Below are 23,851 nucleotides of genomic sequence, written 5' to 3'. Positions count from 1 at the left end.
AACAGGGCCTGTGGCTCTGGCTTAGGCCATATACACCCCACCAGGGCCTTTGCTTCTGGCTGAGGCCACCTACACCACACCAGGTCCTGTGCTGCTGGTGGAGGCCATCTACACCAAACCAGGGCCTGTACTGCTGGTTAAAAGATAAATTGAGTCCTTGGGTTAGAGTATTAGGCAACCATGCAGTTACCATTAACAATGTAGTTAAATTGGAGGGTTGTGTTTCGTAACTTCAAGTACTGCCCAACTCACCACTTGATTCCATAAATTGACACTTTGTGCTGAGGTCTGCAGCTTACGGCCATACCACCCTGCGCACGCCCGCTCTCGTCTGATCTCGGAAGCTAAGCAGGGTTGGGCTTGGTTAGTACTTGGATGGGAGACAGCCTGGGAATACCAGGTGCCGTAAGCTTTTCATGTCATTGAACTGCTTTTGATCCAGAGAAGGAGGGTGTTGAAAGACCCAAAGCAGCTGCCCATTAATGAGGGCACATAAACGACATTCCTTTTGGCTGTTTTCAGCAATGTCTTGTGCTGCCAGGTGAGGCCATCCGCACCACACCGGGGCCTTTGCTGCTAAGATAGGTCATCTAAATTACACCAGGGCGTGTGCATCTGGCTGAGGACCGGTGCTTCCGGCTGAGGCCATCTACAACACACCAGGGCCTGAGTTTCAGGAAGAAGCCACCTCCACCTCACCAGGTCCTGTGCTGCTAGCTGAGGCCATCTACAACACACCACGGCCTGTGCTCCTGGCTTTGGCCACCAACACCACACCAGGTTCTGTGGCTCTGGCTGAGGCCAACTACACCACACCAGGGCCTGTGGCTCTGGCTGAAGCCATCTACCCCACACCAGGGCCTGTGTTGCTGGTTGAGGCCATTTTAATCACACCAGGGCCTGTGCTGCTGGATGAGGCCATATACATCACACGAGGGCTTGCTCTACTGGATGAGGCCAACTACACCACACCAGGGCCTGTGCTTCTGGCTGAGGCCATCTACATTACACGAGGGCTTGCGCTGCTGGCTTAGTCCATCTACACCACAACAGGGCCTGTGGCTCTGGCTTAGGCCATATACACCCCACCAGGGCCTTTGCTTCTGGCTGAGGCCACCTACACCACACCAGGTCCTGTGCTGCTGGTGGAGGCCATCTACACCAAACCAGGGCCTGTACTGCTGGTTAAAAGCAAAATTGAGTCCTTGGGTTAGGGTATTAGGCAACCATGCAGTTACCATTAACAATGTAGTTAAATTGGAGGGTTGTGTTTCGTAACTTCAAGTACTGCCCAACTCACCACTTGATTCCATAAATTGACACTTTGTGCTGAGGTCTGCAGCTTACGGCCATACCACCCTGAGCACGCCCGCTCTCGTCTGATCTCGGAAGCTAAGCAGGGTTGGGCTTGGTTAGTACTTGGATGGGAGACCGCCTGGGAATACCAGGTGCCGTAAGCTTTTCATGTCATTGAACTGCTTTTGATCCAGAGAAGGAGGGTGTTGAAAGACCCAAAGCAGCTGCCCATTAATGAGGGCACATAAACGACATTCCTTTTGGCTGTTTTCAGCAATGTCTTGTGCTGCCAGGTGAGGCCATCCGCACCACACCGGGGCCTGTGCTGCTAAGATAGGTCATCTAAATTACACCAGGGTGTGTGCATCTGGCTGAGGAACGGTGCTTCCGGCTGAGGCCATCTACAACACACCAGGGCCTGAGTTTCAGGAAGAAGCCACCTCCACCTCACCAGGTCCTGTGCTGCTAGCTGAGGCCATCTACAACACACCACGGTCTGTGCTCCTGGCTTTGGCCACCAACACCACACCAGGTTCTGTGGCTCTGGCTGAGGCCAACTACACCACACCAGGGCCTGTGGCTCTGGCTGAAGCCATCTACCCCACACCAGGGCCTGTGTTGCTGGTTGAGGCCATTTTATTCACACCAGGGCCTGTGCTGCTGGATGAGGCCATATACATCACACGAGGGCTTGCTCTACTGGATGAGGCCAACTACACCACACCAGGGCCTGTGCTTCTGGCTGAGGCCATCTACATTACACGAGGGCTTGCGCTGCTGGCTTAGTCCATCTACACCACACCAGGGCCTGTGGCTCTGGCTTAGGCCATATACACCCCACCAGGGCCTTTGCTTCTGGCTGAGGCCACCTACACCACACCAGGTCCTGTGCTGCTGGTGGAGGCCATCTACACCAAACCAGGGCCTGTACTGCTGGTTAAAAGCTAAATTGAGTCCTTGGGTTAGAGTATTAGGCAACCATGCAGTTACCATTAACAATGTAGTTAAATTGGAGGGTTGTGTTTCGTAACTTCAAGTACTGCCCAACTCACCACTTGATTCCATAAATTGACACTTTGTGCTGAGGTCTGCACCTTACGGCCATACCACCCTGAGCACGCCCGCTCTCGTCTGATCTCGGAAGCTAAGCAGGGTTGGGCTTGGTTAGTACTTGGATGGGAGACCGCCTGGGAATACCAGGTGCTGTAAGCTTTTCATGTCATTGAACTGCTTTTGATCCAGAGAAGGAGGGTGTTGAAAGACCCAAAGCAGCTGCCCATTAATGAGGGCACATAAACGACATTCCTTTTGGCTGTTTTCAGCAATGTCTTGTGCTGCCAGGTGAGGCCATCCGCACCACACCGGGGCCTGTGCTGCTAAGATAGGTCATCTAAATTACACCAGGGCGTGTGCATCTGGCTGAGGACCGGTGCTTCCGGCTGAGGCCTTCTACAACACACCAGGGCCTGAGTTGCAGGAAGAAGCCACCTCCACCTCACCAGGTCCTGTGCTGCTAGCTGAGGCCATCTACAACACACCACGGCCTGTGCTCCTGGCTTTGGCCACCAACACCACACCAGGTTCTGTGGCTCTGGCTGAGGCCAACTACACCACACCAGGGCCTGTGGCTCTGGCTGAAGCCATCTACCCCACACCAGGGCCTGTGTTGCTGGTTGAGGCCATTTTAATCACACCAGGGCCTGTGCTGCTGGATGAGGCCATATACATCACACGAGGGCTTGCTCTACTGGATGAGGCCAACTACACCACACCAGGGCCTGTGCTTCTGGCTGAGGCCATCTACATTACACGAGGGCTTGCGCTGCTGGCTTAGTCCATCTACACCACACCAGGGCCTGTGGCTCTGGCTTAGGCCATATACACCCCACCAGGGCCTTTGCTTCTGGCTGAGGCCACCTACACCACACCAGGTCCTGTGCTGCTGGTGGAGGCCATCTACACCAAACCAGGGCCTGTACTGCTGGTTAAAAGATAAATTGAGTCCTTGGGTTAGAGTATTAGGCAACCATGCAGTTACCATTAACAATGTAGTTAAATTGGAGGGTTGTGTTTCGTAACTTCAAGTACTGCCCAACTCACCACTTGATTCCATAAATTGACACTTTGTGCTGAGGTCTGCAGCTTACGGCCATACCACCCTGAGCACGCCCGCTCTCGTCTGATCTCGGAAGCTAAGCAGGGTTGGGCTTGGTTAGTACTTGGATGGGAGACCGCCTGGGAATACCAGGTGCTGTAAGCTTTTCATGTCATTGAACTGCTTTTGATCCAGAGAAGGAGGGTGTTGAAAGACCCAAAGCAGCTGCCCATTAATGAGGGCACATAAACGACATTCCTTTTGGCTGTTTTCAGCAATGTCTTGTGCTGCCAGGTGAGGCCATCCGCACCACACCGGGGCCTGTGCTGCTATGATAGGTCATCTAAATTACACCAGGGTGTGTGCATCTGGCTGAGGACCGTTGCTTCCGGCTGAGAACATCTACAACACACCAGGGCCTGAGTTGCAGGAAGAAGCCACCTCCACCTCACCAGGTCCTGTGCAGCTAGCTGAGGCCATCTACAACACACCACGGCCTGTGCTCCTGGCTTTGGCCACCTACACCACACCAGGTTCTGTGGCTCTGGCTGAGGCCAACTACACCACACCAGGGCCTGTGGCTCTGGCTGAAGCCATCTACCCCACACCAGGGCCTGTGTTGCTGGTTGAGGCCATTTTAATCACACCAGGGCCTGTGCTGCTGGATGAGGCCATATACATCACACGAGGGCTTGCTCTACTGGATGAGGCCAACTACACCACACCAGGGCCTGTGCTTCTGGCTGAGGCCATCTACATTACACGAGGGCTTGCGCTGCTGGCTTAGTCCATCTACACCACACCAGGGCCTGTGGCTCTGGCTTAGGCCATATACACCCCACCAGGGCCTTTGCTTCTGGCTGAGGCCACCTACACCACACCAGGTCCTGTGCTGCTGGTGGAGGCCATCTACACCAAACCAGGGCCTGTACTGCTGGTTAAAAGATAAATTGAGTCCTTGGGTTAGAGTATTAGGCAACCATGCAGTTACCATTAACAATGTAGTTAAATTGGAGGGTTGTGTTTCGTAACTTCAAGTACTGCCCAACTCACCACTTGATTCCATAAATTGACACTTTGTGCTGAGGTCTGCAGCTTACGGCCATACCACCCTGCGCACGCCCGCTCTCGTCTGATCTCGGAAGCTAAGCAGGGTTGGGCTTGGTTAGTACTTGGATGGGAGACCGCCTGGGAATACCAGGTGCCGTAAGCTTTTCATGTCATTGAACTGCTTTTGATCCAGAGAAGGAGGGTGTTGAAAGACCCAAAGCAGCTGCCCATTAATGAGGGCACATAAACGACATTCCTTTTGGCTGTTTTCAGCAATGTCTTGTGCTGCCAGGTGAGGCCATCCGCACCACACCGGGGCCTTTGCTGCTAAGATAGGTCATCTAAATTACACCAGGGCGTGTGCATCTGGCTGAGGACCGGTGCTTCCGGCTGAGGCCATCTACAACACACCAGGGCCTGAGTTTCAGGAAGAAGCCACCTCCACCTCACCAGGTCCTGTGCTGCTAGCTGAGGCCATCTACAACACACCACGGCCTGTGCTCCTGGCTTTGGCCACCAACACCACACCAGGTTCTGTGGCTCTGGCTGAGGCCAACTACACCACACCAGGGCCTGTGGCTCTGGCTGAAGCCATCTACCCCACACCAGGGCCTGTGTTGCTGGTTGAGGCCATTTTAATCACACCAGGGCCTGTGCTGCTGGATGAGGCCATATACATCACACGAGGGCTTGCTCTACTGGATGAGGCCAACTACACCACACCAGGGCCTGTGCTTCTGGCTGAGGCCATCTACATTACACGAGGGCTTGCGCTGCTGGCTTAGTCCATCTACACCACAACAGGGCCTGTGGCTCTGGCTTAGGCCATATACACCCCACCAGGGCCTTTGCTTCTGGCTGAGGCCACCTACACCACACCAGGTCCTGTGCTGCTGGTGGAGGCCATCTACACCAAACCAGGGCCTGTACTGCTGGTTAAAAGCAAAATTGAGTCCTTGGGTTAGGGTATTAGGCAACCATGCAGTTACCATTAACAATGTAGTTAAATTGGAGGGTTGTGTTTCGTAACTTCAAGTACTGCCCAACTCACCACTTGATTCCATAAATTGACACTTTGTGCTGAGGTCTGCAGCTTACGGCCATACCACCCTGAGCACGCCCGCTCTCGTCTGATCTCGGAAGCTAAGCAGGGTTGGGCTTGGTTAGTACTTGGATGGGAGACCGCCTGGGAATACCAGGTGCCGTAAGCTTTTCATGTCATTGAACTGCTTTTGATCCAGAGAAGGAGGGTGTTGAAAGACCCAAAGCAGCTGCCCATTAATGAGGGCACATAAACGACATTCCTTTTGGCTGTTTTCAGCAATGTCTTGTGCTGCCAGGTGAGGCCATCCGCACCACACCGGGGCCTGTGCTGCTAAGATAGGTCATCTAAATTACACCAGGGTGTGTGCATCTGGCTGAGGAACGGTGCTTCCGGCTGAGGCCATCTACAACACACCAGGGCCTGAGTTTCAGGAAGAAGCCACCTCCACCTCACCAGGTCCTGTGCTGCTAGCTGAGGCCATCTACAACACACCACGGCCTGTGCTCCTGGCTTTGGCCACCAACACCACACCAGGTTCTGTGGCTCTGGCTGAGGCCAACTACACCACACCAGGGCCTGTGGCTCTGGCTGAAGCCATCTACCCCACACCAGGGCCTGTGTTGCTGGTTGAGGCCATTTTATTCACACCAGGGCCTGTGCTGCTGGATGAGGCCATATACATCACACGAGGGCTTGCTCTACTGGATGAGGCCAACTACACCACACCAGGGCCTGTGCTTCTGGCTGAGGCCATCTACATTACACGAGGGCTTGCGCTGCTGGCTTAGTCCATCTACACCACACCAGGGCCTGTGGCTCTGGCTTAGGCCATATACACCCCACCAGGGCCTTTGCTTCTGGCTGAGGCCACCTACACCACACCAGGTCCTGTGCTGCTGGTGGAGGCCATCTACACCAAACCAGGGCCTGTACTGCTGGTTAAAAGCTAAATTGAGTCCTTGGGTTAGAGTATTAGGCAACCATGCAGTTACCATTAACAATGTAGTTAAATTGGAGGGTTGTGTTTCGTAACTTCAAGTACTGCCCAACTCACCACTTGATTCCATAAATTGACACTTTGTGCTGAGGTCTGCAGCTTACGGCCATACCACCCTGAGCACGCCCGCTCTCGTCTGATCTCGGAAGCTAAGCAGGGTTGGGCTTGGTTAGTACTTGGATGGGAGACCGCCTGGGAATACCAGGTGCCGTAAGCTTTTCATGTCATTGAACTGCTTTTGATCCAGAGAAGGAGGGTGTTGAAAGACCCAAAGCAGCTGCCCATTAATGAGGGCACATAAACGACATTCCTTTTGGCTGTTTTCAGCAATGTCTTGTGCTGCCAGGTGAGGCCATCCGCACCACACCGGGGCCTTTGCTGCTAAGATAGGTCATCTACATTACACCAGGGCGTGTGCATCTGGCTGAGGACCGGTGCTTCCGGCTGAGGCCATCTACAACACACCAGGGCCTGAGTTTCAGGAAGAAGCCACCTCCACCTCACCAGGTCCTGTGCTGCTAGCTGAGGCCATCTACAACACACCACGGCCTGTGCTCCTGGCTTTGGCCACCAACACCACACCAGGTTCTGTGGCTCTGGCTGAGGCCAACTACACCACACCAGGGCCTGTGGCTCTGGCTGAAGCCATCTACCCCACACCAGGGCCTGTGTTGCTGGTTGAGGCCATTTTAATCACACCAGGGCCTGTGCTGCTGGATGAGGCCATATACATCACACGAGGGCTTGCTCTACTGGATGAGGCCAACTACACCACACCAGGGCCTGTGCTTCTGGCTGAGGCCATCTACATTACACGAGGGCTTGCGCTGCTGGCTTAGTCCATCTACACCACAACAGGGCCTGTGGCTCTGGCTTAGGCCATATACACCCCACCAGGGCCTTTGCTTCTGGCTGAGGCCACCTACACCACACCAGGTCCTGTGCTGCTGGTGGAGGCCATCTACACCAAACCAGGGCCTGTACTGCTGGTTAAAAGCAAAATTGAGTCCTTGGGTTAGGGTATTAGGCAACCATGCAGTTACCATTAACAATGTAGTTAAATTGGAGGGTTGTGTTTCGTAACTTCAAGTACTGCCCAACTCACCACTTGATTCCATAAATTGACACTTTGTGCTGAGGTCTGCAGCTTACGGCCATACCACCCTGAGCACGCCCGCTCTCGTCTGATCTCGGAAGCTAAGCAGGGTTGGGCTTGGTTAGTACTTGGATGGGAGACCGCCTGGGAATACCAGGTGCCGTAAGCTTTTCATGTCATTGAACTGCTTTTGATCCAGAGAAGGAGGGTGTTGAAAGACCCAAAGCAGCTGCCCATTAATGAGGGCACATAAACGACATTCCTTTTGGCTGTTTTCAGCAATGTCTTGTGCTGCCAGGTGAGGCCATCCGCACCGCACCGGGGCCTGTGCTGCTAAGATAGGTCATCTAAATTACACCAGGGTGTGTGCATCTGGCTGAGGAACGGTGCTTCCGGCTGAGGCCATCTACAACACACCAGGGCCTGAGTTTCAGGAAGAAGCCACCTCCACCTCACCAGGTCCTGTGCTGCTAGCTGAGGCCATCTACAACACACCACGGCCTGTGCTCCTGGCTTTGGCCACCAACACCACACCAGGTTCTGTGGCTCTGGCTGAGGCCAACTACACCACACCAGGGCCTGTGGCTCTGGCTGAAGCCATCTACCCCACACCAGGGCCTGTGTTGCTGGTTGAGGCCATTTTATTCACACCAGGGCCTGTGCTGCTGGATGAGGCCATATACATCACACGAGGGCTTGCTCTACTGGATGAGGCCAACTACACCACACCAGGGCCTGTGCTTCTGGCTGAGGCCATCTACATTACACGAGGGCTTGCGCTGCTGGCTTAGTCCATCTACACCACACCAGGGCCTGTGGCTCTGGCTTAGGCCATATACACCCCACCAGGGCCTTTGCTTCTGGCTGAGGCCACCTACACCACACCAGGTCCTGTGCTGCTGGTGGAGGCCATCTACACCAAACCAGGGCCTGTACTGCTGGTTAAAAGCTAAATTGAGTCCTTGGGTTAGAGTATTAGGCAACCATGAAGTTACCATTAACAATGTAGTTAAATTGGAGGGTTGTGTTTCGTAACTTCAAGTACTGCCCAACTCACCACTTGATTCCATAAATTGACACTTTGTGCTGAGGTCTGCAGCTTACGGCCATACCACCCTGAGCACGCCCGCTCTCGTCTGATCTCGGAAGCTAAGCAGGGTTGGGCTTGGTTAGTACTTGGATGGGAGACCGCCTGGGAATACCAGGTGCTGTAAGCTTTTCATGTCATTGAACTGCTTTTGATCCAGAGAAGGAGGGTGTTGAAAGACCCAAAGCAGCTGCCCATTAATGAGGGCACATAAACGACATTCCTTTTGGCTGTTTTCAGCAATGTCTTGTGCTGCCAGGTGAGGCCATCCGCACCACACCGGGGCCTGTGCTGCTAAGATAGGTCATCTAAATTACACCAGGGCGTGTGCATCTGGCTGAGGACCGGTGCTTCCGGCTGAGGCCTTCTACAACACACCAGGGCCTGAGTTGCAGGAAGAAGCCACCTCCACCTCACCAGGTCCTGTGCTGCTAGCTGAGGCCATCTACAACACACCACGGCCTGTGCTCCTGGCTTTGGCCACCAACACCACACCAGGTTCTGTGGCTCTGGCTGAGGCCAACTACACCACACCAGGGCCTGTGGCTCTGGCTGAAGCCATCTACCCCACACCAGGGCCTGTGTTGCTGGTTGAGGCCATTTTAATCACACCAGGGCCTGTGCTGCTGGATGAGGCCATATACATCACACGAGGGCTTGCTCTACTGGATGAGGCCAACTACACCACACCAGGGCCTGTGCTTCTGGCTGAGGCCATCTACATTACACGAGGGCTTGCGCTGCTGGCTTAGTCCATCTACACCACAACAGGGCCTGTGGCTCTGGCTTAGGCCATATACACCCCACCAGGGCCTTTGCTTCTGGCTGAGGCCACCTACACCACACCAGGTCCTGTGCTGCTGGTGGAGGCCATCTACACCAAACCAGGGCCTGTACTGCTGGTTAAAAGCTAAATTGAGTCCTTGGGTTAGGGTATTAGGCAACCATGCAGTTACCATTAACAATGTAGTTAAATTGGAGGGTTGTGTTTCGTAACTTCAAGTACTGCCCAACTCACCACTTGATTCCATAAATTGACACTTTGTGCTGAGGTCTGCAGCTTACGGCCATACCACCCTGAGCACGCCTGCTCTCGTCTGATCTCGGAAGCTAAGCAGGGTTGGGCTTGGTTAGTACTTGGATGGGAGACCGCCTGGGAATACCAGGTGCTGTAAGCTTTTCATGTCATTGAACTGCTTTTGATCCAGAGAAGGAGGGTGTTGAAAGACCCAAAGCAGCTGCCCATTAATGAGGGCACATAAACGACATTCCTTTTGGCTGTTTTCAGCAATGTCTTGTGCTGCCAGGTGAGGCCATCCGCACCACACCGGGGCCTGTGCTGCTAAGATAGGTCATCTAAATTACACCAGGGTATGTGCATCTGGCTGAGGAACGGTGCTTCCGGCTGAGGCCATCTACAACACACCAGGGCCTGAGTTTCAGGAAGAAGCCACCTCCACCTCACCAGGTCCTGTGCTGCTAGCTGAGGCCATCTACAACACACCACGGCCTGTGCTCCTGGCTTTGGCCACCAACACCACACCAGGTTCTGTGGCTCTGGCTGAGGCCAACTACACCACACCAGGGCCTGTGGCTCTGGCTGAAGCCATCTACCCCACACCAGGGCCTGTGTTGCTGGTTGAGGCCATTTTATTCACACCAGGGCCTGTGCTGCTGGATGAGGCCATATACATCACACGAGGGCTTGCTCTACTGGATGAGGCCAACTACACCACACCAGGGCCTGTGCTTCTGGCTGAGGCCATCTACATTACACGAGGGCTTGCGCTGCTGGCTTAGTCCATCTACACCACACCAGGGCCTGTGGCTCTGGCTTAGGCCATATACACCCCACCAGGGCCTTTGCTTCTGGCTGAGGCCACCTACACCACACCAGGTCCTGTGCTGCTGGTGGAGGCCATCTACACCAAACCAGGGCCTGTACTGCTGGTTAAAAGCTAAATTGAGTCCTTGGGTTAGAGTATTAGGCAACCATGCAGTTACCATTAACAATGTAGTTAAATTGGAGGGTTGTGTTTCGTAACTTCAAGTACTGCCCAACTCACCACTTGATTCCATAAATTGACACTTTGTGCTGAGGTCTGCAGCTTACGGCCATACCACCCTGAGCACGCCCGCTCTCGTCTGATCTCGGAAGCTAAGCAGGGTTGGGCTTGGTTAGTACTTGGATGGGAGACCGCCTGGGAATACCAGGTGCCGTAAGCTTTTCATGTCATTGAACTGCTTTTGATCCAGAGAAGGAGGGTGTTGAAAGACCCAAAGCAGCTGCCCATTAATGAGGGCACATAAACGACATTCCTTTTGGCTGTTTTCAGCAATGTCTTGTGCTGCCAGGTGAGGCCATCCGCACCACACCGGGGCCTTTGCTGCTAAGATAGGTCATCTACATTACACCAGGGCGTGTGCATCTGGCTGAGGACCGGTGCTTCCGGCTGAGGCCATCTACAACACACCAGGGCCTGAGTTTCAGGAAGAAGCCACCTCCACCTCACCAGGTCCTGTGCTGCTAGCTGAGGCCATCTACAACACACCACGGCCTGTGCTCCTGGCTTTGGCCACCAACACCACACCAGGTTCTGTGGCTCTGGCTGAGGCCAACTACACCACACCAGGGCCTGTGGCTCTGGCTGAAGCCATCTACCCCACACCAGGGCCTGTGTTGCTGGTTGAGGCCATTTTAATCACACCAGGGCCTGTGCTGCTGGATGAGGCCATATACATCACACGAGGGCTTGCTCTACTGGATGAGGCCAACTACACCACACCAGGGCCTGTGCTTCTGGCTGAGGCCATCTACATTACACGAGGGCTTGCGCTGCTGGCTTAGTCCATCTACACCACAACAGGGCCTGTGGCTCTGGCTTAGGCCATATACACCCCACCAGGGCCTTTGCTTCTGGCTGAGGCCACCTACACCACACCAGGTCCTGTGCTGCTGGTGGAGGCCATCTACACCAAACCAGGGCCTGTACTGCTGGTTAAAAGCAAAATTGAGTCCTTGGGTTAGGGTATTAGGCAACCATGCAGTTACCATTAACAATGTAGTTAAATTGGAGGGTTGTGTTTCGTAACTTCAAGTACTGCCCAACTCACCACTTGATTCCATAAATTGACACTTTGTGCTGAGGTCTGCAGCTTACGGCCATACCACCCTGAGCACGCCCGCTCTCGTCTGATCTCGGAAGCTAAGCAGGGTTGGGCTTGGTTAGTACTTGGATGGGAGACCGCCTGGGAATACCAGGTGCCGTAAGCTTTTCATGTCATTGAACTGCTTTTGATCCAGAGAAGGAGGGTGTTGAAAGACCCAAAGCAGCTGCCCATTAATGAGGGCACATAAACGACATTCCTTTTGGCTGTTTTCAGCAATGTCTTGTGCTGCCAGGTGAGGCCATCCGCACCGCACCGGGGCCTGTGCTGCTAAGATAGGTCATCTAAATTACACCAGGGCGTGTGCATCTGGCTGAGGACCGTTGCTTCCGGCTGAGAACATCTACAACACACCAGGGCCTGAGTTGCAGGAAGAAGCCACCTCCACCTCACCAGGTCCTGTGCAGCTAGCTGAGGCCATCTACAACACACCACGGCCTGTGCTCCTGGCTTTGGCCACCTACACCACACCAGGTTCTGTGGCTCTGGCTGAGGCCAACTACACCACACCAGGGCCTGTGGCTCTGGCTGAAGCCATCTACCCCACACCAGGGCCTGTGTTGCTGGTTGAGGCCATTTTAATCACACCAGGGCCTGTGCTGCTGGATGAGGCCATATACATCACACGAGGGCTTGCTCTACTGGATGAGGCCAACTACACCACACCAGGGCCTGTGCTTCTGGCTGAGGCCATCTACATTACACGAGGGCTTGCGCTGCTGGCTTAGTCCATCTACACCACACCAGGGCCTGTGGCTCTGGCTTAGGCCATATACACCCCACCAGGGCCTTTGCTTCTGGCTGAGGCCACCTACACCACACCAGGTCCTGTGCTGCTGGTGGAGGCCATCTACACCAAACCAGGGCCTGTACTGCTGGTTAAAAGATAAATTGAGTCCTTGGGTTAGAGTATTAGGCAACCATGCAGTTACCATTAACAATGTAGTTAAATTGGAGGGTTGTGTTTCGTAACTTCAAGTACTGCCCAACTCACCACTTGATTCCATAAATTGACACTTTGTGCTGAGGTCTGCAGCTTACGGCCATACCACCCTGCGCACGCCCGCTCTCGTCTGATCTCGGAAGCTAAGCAGGGTTGGGCTTGGTTAGTACTTGGATGGGAGACCGCCTGGGAATACCAGGTGCCATAAGCTTTTCATGTCATTGAACTGCTTTTGATCCAGAGAAGGAGGGTGTTGAAAGACCCAAAGCAGCTGCCCATTAATGAGGGCACATAAACGACATTCCTTTTGGCTGTTTTCAGCAATGTCTTGTGCTGCCAGGTGAGGCCATCCGCACCACACCGGGGCCTTTGCTGCTAAGATAGGTCATCTAAATTACACCAGGGCGTGTGCATCTGGCTGAGGACCGGTGCTTCCGGCTGAGGCCATCTACAACACACCAGGGCCTGAGTTTCAGGAAGAAGCCACCTCCACCTCACCAGGTCCTGTGCTGCTAGCTGAGGCCATCTACAACACACCACGGCCTGTGCTCCTGGCTTTGGCCACCAACACCACACCAGGTTCTGTGGCTCTGGCTGAGGCCAACTACACCACACCAGGGCCTGTGGCTCTGGCTGAAGCCATCTACCCCACACCAGGGCCTGTGTTGCTGGTTGAGGCCATTTTAATCACACCAGGGCCTGTGCTGCTGGATGAGGCCATATACATCACACGAGGGCTTGCTCTACTGGATGAGGCCAACTACACCACACCAGGGCCTGTGCTTCTGGCTGAGGCCATCTACATTACACGAGGGCTTGCGCTGCTGGCTTAGTCCATCTACACCACAACAGGGCCTGTGGCTCTGGCTTAGGCCATATACACCCCACCAGGGCCTTTGCTTCTGGCTGAGGCCACCTACACCACACCAGGTCCTGTGCTGCTGGTGGAGGCCATCTACACCAAACCAGGGCCTGTACTGCTGGTTAAAAGCAAAATTGAGTCCTTGGGTTAGGGTATTAGGCAACCATGCAGTTACCATTAACAATGTAGTTAAATTGGAGGGTTGTGTTTCGTAACTTCAAGTACTGCCCAACTCACCACTTGATTCCATAAATTGACACTTTGTGCTGAGGTCTGCAGCTTACGGCCATACCACCCTGAGCACGCCCGCTCTCGTCTGATCTCGGAAGCTAAGCAGGGTTGGGCTTGGTTAGTACTTGGATGGGAGACCGCCTGGGAATACCAGGTGCCGTAAGCTTTTCATGTCATTGAACTGCTTTTGATCCAGAGAAGGAGGGTGTTGAAAGACCCAAAGCAGCTGCCCATTAATGAGGGCACATAAACGACATTCCTTTTGGCTGTTTTCAGCAATGTCTTGTGCTGCCAGGTGAGGCCATCCGCACCACACCGGGGCCTGTGCTGCTAAGATAGGTCATCTAAATTACACCAGGGTGTGTGCATCTGGCTGAGGAACGGTGCTTCCGGCTGAGGCCATCTACAACACACCAGGGCCTGAGTTTCAGGAAGAAGCCACCTCCACCTCACCAGGTCCTGTGCTGCTAGCTGAGGCCATCTACAACACACCACGGCCTGTGCTCCTGGCTTTGGCCACCAACACCACACCAGGTTCTGTGGCTCTGGCTGAGGCCAACTACACCACACCAGGGCCTGTGGCTCTGGCTGAAGCCATCTACCCCACACCAGGGCCTGTGTTGCTGGTTGAGGCCATTTTATTCACACCAGGGCCTGTGCTGCTGGATGAGGCCATATACATCACACGAGGGCTTGCTCTACTGGATGAGGCCAACTACACCACACCAGGGCCTGTGCTTCTGGCTGAGGCCATCTACATTACACGAGGGCTTGCGCTGCTGGCTTAGTCCATCTACACCACACCAGGGCCTGTGGCTCTGGCTTAGGCCATATACACCCCACCAGGGCCTTTGCTTCTGGCTGAGGCCACCTACACCACACCAGGTCCTGTGCTGCTGGTGGAGGCCATCTACACCAAACCAGGGCCTGTACTGCTGGTTAAAAGCTAAATTGAGTCCTTGGGTTAGAGTATTAGGCAACCATGCAGTTACCATTAACAATGTAGTTAAATTGGAGGGTTGTGTTTCGTAACTTCAAGTACTGCCCAACTCACCACTTGATTCCATAAATTGACACTTTGTGCTGAGGTCTGCAGCTTACGGCCATACCACCCTGAGCACGCCCGCTCTCGTCTGATCTCGGAAGCTAAGCAGGGTTGGGCTTGGTTAGTACTTGGATGGGAGACCGCCTGGGAATACCAGGTGCCGTAAGCTTTTCATGTCATTGAACTGCTTTTGATCCAGAGAAGGAGGGTGTTGAAAGACCCAAAGCAGCTGCCCATTAATGAGGGCACATAAACGACATTCCTTTTGGCTGTTTTCAGCAATGTCTTGTGCTGCCAGGTGAGGCCATCCGCACCACACCGGGGCCTGTGCTGCTAAGATAGGTCATCTAAATTACACCAGGGCGTGTGCATCTGGCTGAGGACCGTTGCTTCCGGCTGAGAACATCTACAACACACCAGGGCCTGAGTTGCAGGAAGAAGCCACCTCCACCTCACCAGGTCCTGTGCAGCTAGCTGAGGCCATCTACAACACACCACGGCCTGTGCTCCTGGCTTTGGCCACCTACACCACACCAGGTTCTGTGGCTCTGGCTGAGGCCAACTACACCACACCAGGGCCTGTGGCTCTGGCTGAAGCCATCTACCCCACACCAGGGCCTGTGTTGCTGGTTGAGGCCATTTTAATCACACCAGGGCCTGTGCTGCTGGATGAGGCCATATACATCACACGAGGGCTTGCTCTACTGGATGAGGCCAACTACACCACACCAGGGCCTGTGCTTCTGGCTGAGGCCATCTACATTACACGAGGGCTTGCGCTGCTGGCTTAGTCCATCTACACCACACCAGGGCCTGTGGCTCTGGCTTAGGCCATATACACCCCACCAGGGCCTTTGCTTCTAGCTGAGGCCACCTACACCACACCAGGTCCTGTGCTGCTGGTGGAGGCCATCTACACCAAACCAGGGCCTGTACTGCTGGTTAAAAGATAAATTGAGTCCTTGGGTTAGAGTATTAGGCAACCATGCAGTTACCATTAACAATGTAGTTAAATTGGAGGGTTGTGTTTCGTAACTTCAAGTACTGCCCAACTCACCACTTGATTCCATAAATTGACACTTTGTGCTGAGGTCTGCAGCTTACGGCCATACCACCCTGAGCACGCCCGCTCTCGTCTGATCTCGGAAGCTAAGCAGGGTTGGGCTTGGTTAGTACTTGGATGGGAGACCGCCTGGGAATACCAGGTGCTGTAAGCTTTTCATGTCATTGAACTGCTTTTGATCCAGAGAAGGAGGGTGTTGAAAGACCCAAAGCAGCTGCCCATTAATGAGGGCACATAAACGACATTCCTTTTGGCTGTTTTCAGCAATGTCTTGTGCTGCCAGGTGAGGCCATCCGCACCACACCGGGGCCTTTGCTGCTATGATAGGTCATCTAAATTACACCAGGGCGTCTGCATCTGGCTGAGGACCGGTGCTTCCGGCTGAGAACATCTACAACACACCAGGGCCTGAGTTGCAGGAAGAAGCCACCTCCACCTCACCAGTACCTGTGCAGCTAGCTGAGGCCATCTACAACACACCACGGCCTGTGCTCCTGGCTTTGGCCACCTACACCACACCAGGTTCTGTGGCTCTTGCTGAGGCCAACTACACCACACCAGGGCCTGTGGCTCTGGCTGAAGCCATCTACCCCACACCAGGGCCTGTGTTGCTGGTTGAGGCCATTTTAATCACACCAGGGCCTGTGCTGCTGGATGAGGCCATATACATCACACGAGGGCTTGCTCTACTGGATGAGGCCAACTACACCACACCAGGGCCTGTGCTTCTGGCTGAGGCCATCTACATTACACGAGGGCTTGCGCTGCTGGCTTAGTCCATCTACACCACACTAGGGCCTGTGGCTCTGGCTTAGGCCATATACACCCCACCAGGGCCTTTGCTTCTGGCTGAGGCCACCTACACCACACCAGTTCCTGTGCTGCTGGTGGAGGCCATCTACACCAAACCAGGGCCTGTACTGCTGGTTAAAAGCTAAATTGAGTCCTTGGGTTAGAGTATTAGGCAACCATGCAGTTACCATTAACAATGTAGTTAAATTGGAGGGTTGTGTTTCGTAACTTCAAGTACTGCCCAACTCACCACTTGATTCCATAAATTGACACTTTGTGCTGAGGTCTGCAGCTTACGGCCATACCACCCTGAGCACGCCCGCTCTCGTCTGATCTCGGAAGCTAAGCAGGGTTGGGCTTGGTTAGTACTTGGATGGGAGACCGCCTGGGAATACCAGGTGCTGTAAGCTTTTCATGTCATTGAACTGCTTTTGATCCAGAGAAGGAGGGTGTTGAAAGACCCAAAGCAGCTGCCCATTAATGAGGGCACATAAACGACATTCCTTTTGGCTGTTTTCAGCAATGTCTTGTGCTGCCAGGTGAGGCCATCCGCACCACACCGGGGCCTGTGCTGCTAAGATAGGTCATCTAAATTACACCAGGGCGTCTGCATCTGGCTGAGGACCGGTGCTTCCGGCTGAGAACATCTACAACACACCAGGGCCTGAGTTGCAGGAAGAAGCCACCTCCACCTCACCAGGTCCTGTGCAGCTAGCTGAGGCCATCTACAACACACCACGGCCTGTGCTCCTGGCTTTGGCCACCTACACCACACCAGGTTCTGTGGCTCTTGCTGAGGCCAACTACACCACACCAGGGCCTGTGGCTCTGGCTGAAGCCATCTACCCCACACCAGGGCCTGTGTTGCTGGTTGAGGCCATTTTAATCACACCAGGGCCTGTGCTGCTGGATGAGGCCATATACATCACACGAGGGCTTGCTCTACTGGATGAGGCCAACTACACCACACCAGGGCCTGTGCTTCTGGCTGAGGCCATCTACATTACACGAGGGCTTGCGCTGCTGGCTTAGTCCATCTACACCACACTAGGGCCTGTGGCTCTGGCTTAGGCCATATACACCCCACCAGGGCCTTTGCTTCTGGCTGAGGCCACCTACACCACACCAGTTCCTGTGCTGCTGGTGGAGGCCATCTACACCAAACCAGGGCCTGTACTGCTGGTTAAAAGCTAAATTGAGTCCTTGGGTTAGAGTATTAGGCAACCATGCAGTTACCATTAACAATGTAGTTAAATTGGAGGGTTGTGTTTCGTAACTTCAAGTACTGCCCAACTCACCACTTGATTCCATAAATTGACACTTTGTGCTGAGGTCTGCAGCTTACGGCCATACCACCCTGAGCACGCCCGCTCTCGTCTGATCTCGGAAGCTAAGCAGGGTTGGGCTTGGTTAGTACTTGGATGGGAGACCGCCTGGGAATACCAGGTGCTGTAAGCTTTTCATGTCATTGAACTGCTTTTGATCCAGAGAAGGAGGGTGTTGAAAGACCCAAAGCAGCTGCCCATTAATGAGGGCACATAAACGACATTCCTTTTGGCTGTTTTCAGCAATGTCTTGTGCTGCCAGGTGAGGCCATCCGCACCACACCGGGGCCTGTGCTGCTAAGATAGGTCATCTAAATTACACCAGGGCGTGTGCATCTGGCTGAGGACCGGTGCTTCCGGCTGAGGCCATCTACAACACACCAGGGCCTGAGTTTCAGGAAGAAGCCACCTCCACCTCACCAGGTCCTGTGCTGCTAGCTGAGGCCATCTACAACACACCACGGCCTGTGCTCCTGGCTTTGGCCACCAACACCACACCAGGTTCTGTGGCTCTGGCTGAGGCCAACTACACCACACCAGGGCCCGTGGCTCTGGCTGAAGCCATCTACCCCACACCAGGGCCTGTGTTGCTGGTTGAGGCCATTTTAATCACATCAGGGCCTGTGCTGCTGGATGAGGCCATATACATCACACGAGGGCTTGCTCTACTGGATGAGGCCAACTACACCACACCAGGGCCTGTGCTTCTGGCTGAGGCCATCTACATTACACGAGGGCTTGCGCTGCTGGCTTAGTCCATCTACACCACACCAGGGCCTGTGGCTCTGGCTTAGGCCATATACACCCCACCAGGGCCTTTGCTTCTGGCTGAGGCCACCTACACCACACCAGTTCCTGTGCTGCTGGTGGAGGCCATCTACACCAAACCAGGGCCTGTACTGCTGGTTAAAAGCTAAATTGAGTCCTTGGGTTAGAGTATTAGGCAACCATGCAGTTACCATTAACAATGTAGTTAAATTGGAGGGTTGTGTTTCGTAACTTCAAGTACTGCCCAACTCACCACTTGATTCCATAAATTGACACTTTGTGCTGAGGTCTGCAGCTTACGGCCATACCACCCTGAGCACGCCTGATCTCGGAAGCTAAGCAGGGTTGGGCTTGGTTAGTACTTGGATGGGAGACCGCCTGGGAATACCAGGTGCTGTAAGCTTTTCATGTCATTGAACTGCTTTTGATCCAGAGAAGGAGGGTGTTGAAAGACCCAAAGCAGCTGCCCATTAATGAGGGCACATAAACGACATTCCTTTTGGCTGTTTTCAGCAATGTCTTGTGCTGCCAGGTGAGGCCATCCGCACCACACCGGGGCCTGTGCTGCTAAGATAGGTCATCTAAATTACACCAGGGCGTGTGCATCTGGCTGAGGACCGGTGCTTCCGGCTGAGGCCTTCTACAACACACCAGGGCCTGAGTTGCAGGAAGAAGCCACCTCCACCTCACCAGGTCCTGTGCTGCTAGCTGAGGCCATCTACAACACACCACGGCCTGTGCTCCTGGCTTTGGCCACCAACACCACACCAGGTTCTGTGGCTCTGGCTGAGGCCAACTACACCACACCAGGGCCTGTGGCTCTGGCTGAGGCCATCTACCCCACACCAGGGCCTGTGTTGCTGGTTGAGGCCATTTTAATCACACCAGGGCCTGTGCTGCTGGATGAGGCCATATACATCACACGAGGGCTTGCTCTACTGGATGAGGCCAACTACACCACACCAGGGCCTGTGCTTCTGGCTGAGGCCATCTACATTACACGAGGGCTTGCGCTGCTGGCTTAGTCCATCTACACCACACCAGGGCCTGTGGCTCTGGCTTAGGCCATATACACCCCACCAGGGCCTTTGCTTCTGGCTGAGGCCACCTACACCACACCAGGTCCTGTGCTGCTGGTGGAGGCCATCTACACCAAACCAGGGCCTGTACTGCTGGTTAAAAGCTAAATTGAGTCCTTGGGTTAGGGTATTAGGCAACCATGCAGTTACCATTAACAATGTAGTTAAATTGGAGGGTTGTGTTTCGTAACTTCAAGTACTGCCCAACTCACCACTTGATTCCATAAATTGACACTTTGTGCTGAGGTCTGCAGCTTACGGCCATACCACCCTGAGCACGCCCGCTCTCGTCTGATCTCGGAAGCTAAGCAGGGTTGGGCTTGGTTAGTACTTGGATGGGAGACCGCCTGGGAATACCAGGTGCTGTAAGCTTTTCATGTCATTAAACTGCTTTTGATCCAGAGAAGGAGGGTGTTGAAAGACCCAAAGCAGCTGCCCATTAATGAGGGCACATAAACGACATTCCTTTTGGCTGTTTTCAGCAATGTCTTGTGCTGCCAGGTGAGGCCATCCGCACCACACCGGGGCCTGTGCTGCTAAGATAGGTCATCTAAATTACACCAGGGCATGTGCATCTGGCTGAGGACCGGTGCTTCCGGCTGAGGCCATCTACAACACACCAGGGCCTGAGTTTCAGGAAGAAGCCACCTCCACCTCACCAGGTCCTGTGCTGCTAGGTGAGGCCATCTACAACACACCACGGCCTGTGCTCCTGGCTTTGGCCACCAACACCACACCAGGTTCTGTGGCTCTGGCTGAGGCCAACTACACCACACCAGGGCCCGTGGCTCTGGCTGAAGCCATCTACCCCACACCAGGGCCTGTGTTGCTGGTTGAGGCCATTTTAATCACATCAGGGCCTGTGCTGCTGGATGAGGCCATATACATCACACGAGGGCTTGCTCTACTGGATGAGGCCAACTACACCACACCAGGGCCTGTGCTTCTGGCTGAGGCCATCTACATTACACGAGGGCTTGCGCTGCTGGCTTAGTCCATCTACACCACACCAGGGCCTGTGGCTCTGGCTTAGGCCATATACACCCCACCAGGGCCTTTGCTTCTGGCTGAGGCCACCTACACCACACCAGTTCCTGTGCTGCTGGTGGAGGCCATCTACACCAAACCAGGGCCTGTACTGCTGGTTAAAAGCTAAATTGAGTCCTTGGGTTAGAGTATTAGGCAACCATGCAGTTACCATTAACAATGTAGTTAAATTGGAGGGTTGTGTTTCGTAACTTCAAGTACTGCCCAACTCACCACTTGATTCCATAAATTGACACTTTGTGCTGAGGTCTGCAGCTTACGGCCATACCACCCTGAGCACGCCTGATCTCGGAAGCTAAGCAGGGTTGGGCTTGGTTAGTACTTGGATGGGAGACCGCCTGGGAATACCAGGTGCTGTAAGCTTTTCATGTCATTGAACTGCTTTTGATCCAGAGAAGGAGGGTGTTGAAAGACCCAAAGCAGCTGCCCATTAATGAGGGCACATAAACGACATTCCTTTTGGCTGTTTTCAGCAATGTCTTGTGCTGCCAGGTGAGGCCATCCGCACCACACCGGGGCCTGTGCTGCTAAGATAGGTCATCTAAATTACACCAGGGCGTGTGCATCTGGCTGAGGACCGGTGCTTCCGGCTGAGGCCTTCTACAACACACCAGGGCCTGAGTTGCAGGAAGAAGCCACCTCCACCTCACCAGGTCCTGTGCTGCTAGCTGAGGCCATCTACAACACACCACGGCCTGTGCTCCTGGCTTTGGCCACCAACACCACACCAGGTTCTGTGGCTCTGGCTGAGGCCAACTACACCACACCAGGGCCTGTGGCTCTGGCTGAGGCCATCTACCCCACACCAGGGCCTGTGTTGCTGGTTGAGGCCATTTTAATCACACCAGGGCCTGTGCTGCTGGATGAGGCCATATACATCACACGAGGGCTTGCTCTACTGGATGAGGCCAACTACACCACACCAGGGCCTGTGCTTCTGGCTGAGGCCATCTACATTACACGAGGGCTTGCGCTGCTGGCTTAGTCCATCTACACCACACCAGGGCCTGTGGCTCTGGCTTAGGCCATATACACCCCACCAGGGCCTTTGCTTCTGGCTGAGGCCACCTACACCACACCAGGTCCTGTGCTGCTGGTGGAGGCCATCTACACCAAACCAGGGCCTGTACTGCTGGTTAAAAGCTAAATTGAGTCCTTGGGTTAGGGTATTAGGCAACCATGCAGTTACCATTAACAATGTAGTTAAATTGGAGGGTTGTGTTTCGTAACTTCAAGTACTGCCCAACTCACCACTTGATTCCATAAATTGACACTTTGTGCTGAGGTCTGCAGCTTACGGCCATACCACCCTGAGCACGCCTGCTCTCGTCTGATCTCGGAAGCTAAGCAGTGTTGGGCTTGGTTAGTACTTGGATGGGAGACCGCCTGGGAATACCAGGTGCTGTAAGCTTTTCATGTCATTGAACTGCTTTTGATCCAGAGAAGGAGGGTGTTGAAAGACCCAAAGCAGCTGCCCATTAATGAGGGCACATAAACGACATTCCTTTTGGCTGTTTTCAGCAATGTCTTGTGCTGCCAGGTGAGGCCATCCGCACCACACCGGGGCCTGTGCTGCTAAGATAGGTCATCTAAATTACACCAGGGCGTCTGCATCTGGCTGAGGACCGTTGCTTCCGGCTGAGAACATCTACAACACACCAGGGCCTGAGTTGCAGGAAGAAGCCACCTCCACCTCACCAGGTCCTGTGCAGCTAGCTGAGGCCATCTACAACACACCACGGCCTGTGCTCCTGGCTTTGGCCACCTACACCACACCAGGTTCTGTGGCTCTGGCTGAGGCCAACTACACCACACCAGGGCCTGTGGCTCTGGCTGAAGCCATCTACCCCACACCAGGGCCTGTGTTGCTGGTTGAGGCCATTTTAATCACACCAGGGCCTGTGCTGCTGGATGAGGCCATATACATCACACGAGGGCTTGCTCTACTGGATGAGGCCAACTACACCACACCAGGACCTGTGCTTCTGGCTGAGGCCATCTACATTACACAAGGGCTAGCGCTGCTGGCTTAGTCCATCTACACCACACCAGGGCCTGTGGCTCTGGCTTAGGCCATATACACCCCACCAGGGCCTTTGCTTCTGGCTGAGGCCACCTACACCACACCAGGTCCTGTGCTGCTGGTGGAGGCCATCTTCACCAAACCAGGGCCTGTACTGCTGGTTAAAAGATAAATTGAGTCCTTGGGTTAGAGTATTAGGCAACCATGCAGTTACCATTAACAATGTAGTTAAATTGGAGGGTTGTGTTTCGTAACTTCAAGTACTGCCCAACTCACCACTTGATTCCATAAATTGACACTTTGTGCTGAGGTCTGCAGCTTACGGCCATACCACCCTGAGCACGCCCGCTCTCGTCTGATCTCGGAAGCTAAGCAGGGTTGGGCTTGGTTAGTACTTGGATGGGAGACCGCCTGGGAATACCAGGTGCTGTAAGCTTTTCATGTCATTGAACTGCTTTTGATCCAGAGAAGGAGGGTGTTGAAAGACCCAAAGCAGCTGCCCATTAATGAGGGCACATAAACGACATTCCTTTTGGCTGTTTTCAGCAATGTCTTGTGCTGCCAGGTGAGGCCATCCGCACCACACCGGGGCCTGTGCTGCTAAGATAGGTGATCTAAATTACACCAGGGCGTCTGCATCTGGCTGAGGACCGGTGCTTCAGGCTGAGAAAATCTACAACACACCAGGGCCTGAGTTGCAGGAAGAAGCCACCTCCACCTCACCAGGTCCTGTGCAGCTAGCTGAGGCCATCTACAACACACCACGGCCTGTGCTCCTGGCTTTGGCCACCTACACCACACCAGGTTCTGTGGCTCTTGCTGAGGCCAACTACACCACA

At 54.0% G+C, this 23,851-nt stretch overlaps 19 non-coding genes and 4 pseudogenes across 19 annotated transcripts; all 23 read left to right on the top strand.

Annotated features, from left to right (window-relative positions):
* Positions 1 to 293: 293 nt before the first annotated feature.
* Positions 294 to 412, top strand: LOC146366798 (5S ribosomal RNA; annotated as a pseudogene).
* A 929-nt stretch (positions 413 to 1,341) lies between these two features.
* LOC146366797 (5S ribosomal RNA) lies at positions 1,342 to 1,460 on the top strand. The gene has a single exon (XR_014798408.1). It is a non-coding gene; the product is annotated as a 5S ribosomal RNA (ribosomal RNA).
* Positions 1,461 to 2,389: 929 nt separating this feature from the next.
* On the top strand, positions 2,390 to 2,508 carry LOC146366796 (5S ribosomal RNA). The gene has a single exon (XR_014797974.1). It is a non-coding gene; the product is annotated as a 5S ribosomal RNA (ribosomal RNA).
* A 929-nt stretch (positions 2,509 to 3,437) lies between these two features.
* LOC146366795 (5S ribosomal RNA) lies at positions 3,438 to 3,556 on the top strand. Its single transcript, XR_014797780.1, has one exon. It is a non-coding gene; the product is annotated as a 5S ribosomal RNA (ribosomal RNA).
* A 929-nt stretch (positions 3,557 to 4,485) lies between these two features.
* Positions 4,486 to 4,604, top strand: LOC146366794 (5S ribosomal RNA). The gene has a single exon (XR_014797883.1). It is a non-coding gene; the product is annotated as a 5S ribosomal RNA (ribosomal RNA).
* A 929-nt stretch (positions 4,605 to 5,533) lies between these two features.
* On the top strand, positions 5,534 to 5,652 carry LOC146366793 (5S ribosomal RNA). Its single transcript, XR_014798407.1, has one exon. It is a non-coding gene; the product is annotated as a 5S ribosomal RNA (ribosomal RNA).
* Positions 5,653 to 6,581: 929 nt separating this feature from the next.
* On the top strand, positions 6,582 to 6,700 carry LOC146366792 (5S ribosomal RNA). The gene has a single exon (XR_014798406.1). It is a non-coding gene; the product is annotated as a 5S ribosomal RNA (ribosomal RNA).
* Positions 6,701 to 7,629: 929 nt separating this feature from the next.
* Positions 7,630 to 7,748, top strand: LOC146366791 (5S ribosomal RNA). The gene has a single exon (XR_014798405.1). It is a non-coding gene; the product is annotated as a 5S ribosomal RNA (ribosomal RNA).
* A 929-nt stretch (positions 7,749 to 8,677) lies between these two features.
* On the top strand, positions 8,678 to 8,796 carry LOC146366790 (5S ribosomal RNA). Its single transcript, XR_014797779.1, has one exon. It is a non-coding gene; the product is annotated as a 5S ribosomal RNA (ribosomal RNA).
* A 929-nt stretch (positions 8,797 to 9,725) lies between these two features.
* Positions 9,726 to 9,844, top strand: LOC146366789 (5S ribosomal RNA). Its single transcript, XR_014797938.1, has one exon. It is a non-coding gene; the product is annotated as a 5S ribosomal RNA (ribosomal RNA).
* A 929-nt stretch (positions 9,845 to 10,773) lies between these two features.
* On the top strand, positions 10,774 to 10,892 carry LOC146366788 (5S ribosomal RNA). Its single transcript, XR_014798404.1, has one exon. It is a non-coding gene; the product is annotated as a 5S ribosomal RNA (ribosomal RNA).
* A 929-nt stretch (positions 10,893 to 11,821) lies between these two features.
* Positions 11,822 to 11,940, top strand: LOC146366787 (5S ribosomal RNA). Its single transcript, XR_014798403.1, has one exon. It is a non-coding gene; the product is annotated as a 5S ribosomal RNA (ribosomal RNA).
* Positions 11,941 to 12,869: 929 nt separating this feature from the next.
* LOC146366786 (5S ribosomal RNA) lies at positions 12,870 to 12,988 on the top strand. The gene has a single exon (XR_014798022.1). It is a non-coding gene; the product is annotated as a 5S ribosomal RNA (ribosomal RNA).
* A 929-nt stretch (positions 12,989 to 13,917) lies between these two features.
* Positions 13,918 to 14,036, top strand: LOC146366785 (5S ribosomal RNA). The gene has a single exon (XR_014798402.1). It is a non-coding gene; the product is annotated as a 5S ribosomal RNA (ribosomal RNA).
* Positions 14,037 to 14,965: 929 nt separating this feature from the next.
* Positions 14,966 to 15,084, top strand: LOC146366784 (5S ribosomal RNA). The gene has a single exon (XR_014798401.1). It is a non-coding gene; the product is annotated as a 5S ribosomal RNA (ribosomal RNA).
* A 929-nt stretch (positions 15,085 to 16,013) lies between these two features.
* LOC146366783 (5S ribosomal RNA) lies at positions 16,014 to 16,132 on the top strand. The gene has a single exon (XR_014797778.1). It is a non-coding gene; the product is annotated as a 5S ribosomal RNA (ribosomal RNA).
* A 929-nt stretch (positions 16,133 to 17,061) lies between these two features.
* On the top strand, positions 17,062 to 17,180 carry LOC146366782 (5S ribosomal RNA). Its single transcript, XR_014797776.1, has one exon. It is a non-coding gene; the product is annotated as a 5S ribosomal RNA (ribosomal RNA).
* A 929-nt stretch (positions 17,181 to 18,109) lies between these two features.
* On the top strand, positions 18,110 to 18,228 carry LOC146366781 (5S ribosomal RNA). The gene has a single exon (XR_014797775.1). It is a non-coding gene; the product is annotated as a 5S ribosomal RNA (ribosomal RNA).
* A 929-nt stretch (positions 18,229 to 19,157) lies between these two features.
* On the top strand, positions 19,158 to 19,266 carry LOC146366780 (5S ribosomal RNA; annotated as a pseudogene).
* A 929-nt stretch (positions 19,267 to 20,195) lies between these two features.
* Positions 20,196 to 20,314, top strand: LOC146366779 (5S ribosomal RNA). The gene has a single exon (XR_014797774.1). It is a non-coding gene; the product is annotated as a 5S ribosomal RNA (ribosomal RNA).
* Positions 20,315 to 21,243: 929 nt separating this feature from the next.
* On the top strand, positions 21,244 to 21,352 carry LOC146366778 (5S ribosomal RNA; annotated as a pseudogene).
* A 929-nt stretch (positions 21,353 to 22,281) lies between these two features.
* LOC146366777 (5S ribosomal RNA) lies at positions 22,282 to 22,400 on the top strand (annotated as a pseudogene).
* Positions 22,401 to 23,329: 929 nt separating this feature from the next.
* On the top strand, positions 23,330 to 23,448 carry LOC146366776 (5S ribosomal RNA). The gene has a single exon (XR_014797773.1). It is a non-coding gene; the product is annotated as a 5S ribosomal RNA (ribosomal RNA).
* Positions 23,449 to 23,851: the final 403 nt, after the last annotated feature.

The sequence above is a fragment of the Perissodus microlepis genome, chromosome 18, assembly GCF_051167445.1.
Source record: "Perissodus microlepis isolate ML-2025 ecotype Zambia chromosome 18, ASM5116744v1, whole genome shotgun sequence".
In the NCBI taxonomy this organism is placed as follows: domain Eukaryota; kingdom Metazoa; phylum Chordata; class Actinopteri; order Cichliformes; family Cichlidae; genus Perissodus; species Perissodus microlepis.
Note: the sequence above shows the minus strand (reverse complement) of the source record. Positions and strands in the feature narration are given on the sequence as shown.